Here is a 6,000-nt window from a genome sequence, read left to right as displayed (position 1 = left end):
GAAAAGCTTAGTAAATATATCCCTATAGCTCCTTGATCCTACCACTCTGCTGTCATCCTTTGTGCATGTTAAAAACTCTGAGCTGAAAGGTTATGTAAATTCCCATTATATTTTCCTATATTTCCTACACAGCAATGGAGAAGGGCTCACGTTCCTGATGACATCTCTATTACGCATGCAAAAATCACCGGAAAATAGATGCTAGCACCTTGCCGAGTGAGAGGTGTGTATAACTGAATGGGTGCTGGACTCAGGGGCCCATATGCACTGCATACCTTGCACCCATTATAGATACACCAGTGGTGCCATTCTATGCACCCTGCTAACCAGATGCAGGGGCCAGGAGGTAGTAAATGTGCCCTAATTGATGGCACTGATCGCACATCCCTTCCTGTTGCCCTGTTCCTACAGAAGTTTACAATGAAAACGGCAAACAATAGAATTATTGGACATTTCACAGGATTTCTTTTGGATAGTAGTAAGTTAGACAATGTTAGTTACTTTAGGTAGATATATTAGTTATATTGGGTAGTCAGGTAATTTTAGTTAAATTAGATAGTCAGTTATGGGATGTTACAGTAGTTATATTAGGTCATCAGGAAAGGTTAGGTTAGTTAGGTAGGCTGGTAGGGAATGTTAATTACATTTGATAGTCAGAAAATGTTTGTCACTTTAGGTAGTCATTTGTTGTATGTTACAGTAGTTATATTAGGTCATCAGGAAATGTTATGTAAATTAGGTAGGCAGTTAGTGAATGTTAGTTACATTAGATCACAGGTTCTCAAGCTTAGTCCTCAGGACCCCACACCTGTGTATTTTTAAAATGTGACAGTTAGTGATACACAGTGCACATGCCCGGTGATCTGGAAAATGTGAACTGTTTGGGGTTCTAAGCAGCGCTGCAAGTATGGCGGTACGGGGCGGTATGGCATACCTGTAAGAAATTCCCAGCCGGTACGCCGTACCGCCGGGCGGTCCACAATACTACATCCTGCTGGCTTCGTTCTGTGTGATGGGAGGAGATCGCAGCGCAGCACCTCTTCTGCCCCTCAATTCTCCTTGATGCCCGGTCTCACTCTCCATCGGCCGTGGCGGCGGGGTCAATCTGAATAAGGCACGGTTTGCTAGCCAATCAGAACCTGTGGACTGGCAGCTGCGACGCCTGATAGGCTGCCGGTCCACGAGCTCTGATTGGCTAACGAACCAGCGCCTCATTTCAGATTGACCCCGCTGTCACCGCCGCTGCAGAGTGAGACCGAGCATCAAAGAGAATTGAGGGGCAGGAGAGGCGCTGCACTCTGCTCCCCTCACACAGAAGAAACAGAGCCAGCAGTAAGGGGTGGAGTGGGGGCAATGAGCGCACAGTGGGGCAATGTATATCTGGCACAGGGGGGCATTGTATATCTGGCACTGTGGGGCAATGTATATCTTGCACAGGGGGGCATTGTATATCTGGCACAGGGGGCAATGTATATCTGGCACAGTGGGGCATTGTATATCTGGCACAGGGGGGCATTGTATATCTGGCATGGGGGGCATTTGTGTAACTGGCACAGTGGGGCAATGTGCATCTGGCACAGTGGGGGCATTTGTGTATCTGGCACAGTGGGCCATTGTATATCTGGCACAGGGGGGCATTGTATATCTGGCACAGTGGGGGCATTGTATATCTGGCACATTGGGGGCATTGTATATCTGACATGGGGGGCATTGTATATCTGGCACAGTGGGGCATTGTATATCTGGCACATTGGAGTTTCTACAATGGGTGCAGTGTGTGCGAGGCACACGGGCCCCCAGGTCCAATGGGGGCCCACCCCGCACACACTGCACCCATTTGCTTAATACTTACCTCTCTGAAGTCCCCCGTCGAAGCCATCCCTTTTTCGGCAGCGCAATAGAGTTTGAACACTAGGGGGAACAAACTCTATTGTGCCTGCTGAAAACCCCAGAAAGATGGCATGGCGGCCATTTTTCCAGAGTTTTGCGCATGCGCAGTAGCAAAATCTTCGGGAATATGGCCGCCGCGCCGTGTTCCCGGAGGATTGCGCATGCGCAATAGAGTCTGGTCTCAGACTCTATTGCCGCTGCGGAGAAGGATGGCACCGCCGGGGGACCCAGGAGAGGTAAGCATTAAATGCTGTGCCTCGGTCAGAGAAGAGGGAGCCCCTGAAGCAGAAGGCTGCCTCTCTTAAAACGCCCCTGATCTGGCACTGTGGGGCATTGTATATCTGGCACAGGGGGGCATTGTATATCTGGCACAGGAGGGCAATGTATATCTGGCACTGTGGGGGCATTGTATATCTGGCATAAGGGGACATTGTATATCTGGCACAGTGGGGCATTGTATATCTAGCACTGGGGGGGCAATGTATATCTGGCACTGTGGGGGCATTGTATATCTGGCACAGTGGGGGCATTTGTGTATCTGGCACAGTGGGGTTATTTGTGTATCTGGCACAGTGGGGGCATTTGTGTATCTGGCACAGTGGGCCATTGTATATCTGGCACAGGGGGGCATTGTATATCTGGCACAGTGGGGGCATTGTATATCTGGCACAGGGGGGCAATGTATATCTGGCACTGTGGGGGCATTGTATATCTGACATGGGGGGAATTGCATATCTGGCACAGTGGGCATTGTATATCTGGCACAGGGGTGCATTGTATATCTGGCATAGGAGGACAATGTATATCTGGCACAGGGGGGCATTGTATATCTGTCACAGGGGGCATTGTATATCTGGCACTGTGGGGCATTGTATATCTAGCACAGGGGGCATTGTATATCTGGCACAGGAGGACAATGTATATCTGGCACTGTGGGGGCATTGTATATCTGTCACAGGGGGGCATTGTATATCTGGCACTGTGGGGCATTCTATATCTGGTACAGGGGGGCATTGTATATCTGGCACAGGGGGGGCATTGTATATCTGGCACAGTGGGGCATTGTATATCTGGCACTGTGGGGGCAATGTATATCTGGCACTGTGGGGGCATTGCATATCTGGCACAGTGGGGGCATTGTATATCTGGCACAGTGGGGCATTTGTGTATCTGACACTGTGGGGCAATGTGTATCTGGCACAGTGGGGGCATTTGTGTATCTTGCACAGTGGGGGCATTTGTGTATCTAGCACAGTGGGCCATTGTATATCTGGCACAGGGGGGAAATTGTATATCTGGCACAGTGGGGGCATTGTATATCTGGCACAGGGGGGCAATGGATATCTGGCACTGTGGGGGCATTGTATATCTGACATGGGGGGCATTGTATATCTGGCACAGGGGGGCATTGTATATCTGGCACAGGGGGGCAATGTATATCTGGCACTGTGGGGGCATTGTATATCTGGCACACGGGGGCAAAGTATATCTGGCACTGTGGGGGCAATGTATATCTGGCACTGTGGGGGCATTGTATATCAGGCACAGTGGGGCATTTGTGTATCTGGCACAGTGGGGGCATTTGTGTATCTGGCACAGTGGAGGCATTTGTGTATCAGGCACAGTGGGCCATTGTATATCTGGCACAGTGGGGGCATTGTATATCTGGCACAGGGGGGCAATGTATATCTGGCACTGTGGGGGCATTGTATATCTGGCACACGGGGGCAAAGTATATCTGGCACTGTGGGGGCAATGTATATCTGGCACTGTGGGGGCATTGTATATCAGGCACAGTGGGGCATTTGTGTATCTGGCACAGTGGGGGCATTTGTGTATCTGGCACAGTGGAGGCATTTGTGTATCTGGCACAGTGGGCCATTGTATATCTGGCACAGGGGGGCATTGTATATCTGGCACAGTGGGGGCATTGTATATCTGGCACAGTGGGGCATTGTATATCTGGCACAGGGGTGCATTGTATATCTGGCACAGTAGGACAATGTATATCTGGCACAGGGTGGCATTGTATATCTGTCACAGGGGGCATTGTATATCAGGCACTGTGGGGCATTGTATATGTAGCACAGGGGGCATTGTATATCTGGCACAGGAGAACAATGTATATCTGGTACTGTGGGGGCACTGTATATCTGTCACAGGGGGACATTGTATATCTGGCACAGTGGGGCATTGTATATCTAGCACTGTGGGGGCAATGTATATCTGGCACTGTGGGGGCATTGTATATCTGGCACAGTGGGGGCATTTGTGTATCTGGCACAGTGGGGGCATTTGTGTATCTGGCACAGTGGGCCATTGTATATCTGGCACAGTGGGCCATTGTATATCTGGCACAGGGGGGCAATGTATATCTGGCACTGTGGGGGCATTGTATATCTGACATGGGGGCATTGCATATCTGGCACAGTGGGGCATTGTATATCTGGCACAGGGTTGCATTGTATATCTGGCACAGGAGGGCAATGTATATCTGGCACTGTGGGGGCATTGTATATCTAGCATAAGGGGACATTGTATATCTGGCACAGTGGGGCATTGTATATCTAGCACTGTGGGGGCAATGTATATCTGGCACTGTGGGGGCATTGTATATCTGGCACAGTGGGGGCATTTGTGTATCTGGCACAGTGGGGGCATTTGTGTATCTGGCACAGTGGGGGCATTTGTGTATCTGGCACAGTGGGCCATTGTATATCTGGCACAGGGGGGCATTGTATATCTGGCACAGTGGGGGCATTGTATATCTGGCACAGGGGGGCAATGTATATCTGGCACTGTGGGGGCATTGTATATCTGACATGGGTGGAATTGCATATCTGACACAGTGGGGCATTGTATATCTGGCACAGGGGTGCATTGTATATCTGGCACAGGAGGACAATGTATATCTGGCACAGGGGGGCATTGTATATCTGTCACAGGGGGCATTGTATATCTGGCACTGTGGGGCATTGTATATCTAGCACAGGGGGCATTGTATATCTGGCACAAGAGGACAATGTATATCTGGCACTGTGGGGGCATTGTATATCTGTCACAGGGGGGCATTGTATATCTGGCACTGTGGGGCATTCTATATCTGGTACAGGGGGGCATTGTTTATCTGGCACAGGGGGGGGCATTGTATATCTGGAACAGTGGGGCATTGTATATCTGGCACTGTGGGGGCAATGTATATCAGGCACTGTGGGGGCATTGCATATCTGGCACAGTGGGGGCATTGTATATCTGGCACAGTGGGGTATTTGTGTATCTGACACAGTGGGGCAATGTGTATCTGGCACAGTGGGGGCATTTGTGTATCTTGCACAGTGGGGGCATTTGTGTATCTAGCACAGTGGGCCATTGTATATCTGGCACAGTGGGGGCATTGTATATCTGGCACAGGGGGGCAATGGATATCTGGCACAGGGGGGGCAAAGTATATCTCTCACTGTGGGGGCAATGTATATCTGGCACTGTGGGGGCATTGTATATCTGGCACAGTGGGGCAATTGTGTATCTGGCAAAGTTGGGGCATTTGTGTATCTGGCACAGTGGGGGATTTTGTGTATCTGGCACAGTGGGCCATTGTATATCTGGCAAAGGGGGGCATTGTATATCTGGCACAGTGGGGGCATTGTATATCTGGCACAGTGGGGGCATTGTATATCTGGCACAGCGGGGCAATGTATATCTGGCACTGTGGGGGCATTGTATATCTGACATGGGGGGCATTGTATATCTGGCACATTGGGGCATTGTATATCTGGCACAGGGGGGCAATGTATATCTGGCACTGTGGGGGCATTGTATATCTGGCATAGGGGGATGTTGTATATCTGGTACAGTGGGGCATTGTATATCTGGCACAGGGGGGCAATATATATCTGGCACTGTGAGGGCAATGTATATCTGGCACTGTGGGGGCATTGTATATCTGGCACAGTGGGGCATTTGTGTATCTGGCACAGTGGGGGCATTTGTGTATCTGGCACAGTGGGGGCATTTGTGTATCTGGCACAGTGGGCCATTGTATATCTGGCACAGGGGGGCATTGTATATCTGGCACAGTGGGGGCATTGCATATCTGGCACAGGGGGGCAA

Source organism: Pseudophryne corroboree, chromosome 5 (genome assembly GCF_028390025.1).
Source record: "Pseudophryne corroboree isolate aPseCor3 chromosome 5, aPseCor3.hap2, whole genome shotgun sequence".
Classification (NCBI taxonomy): Eukaryota; Metazoa; Chordata; class Amphibia; order Anura; family Myobatrachidae; genus Pseudophryne; species Pseudophryne corroboree.
This window is presented reverse-complemented; position numbering follows the sequence as displayed.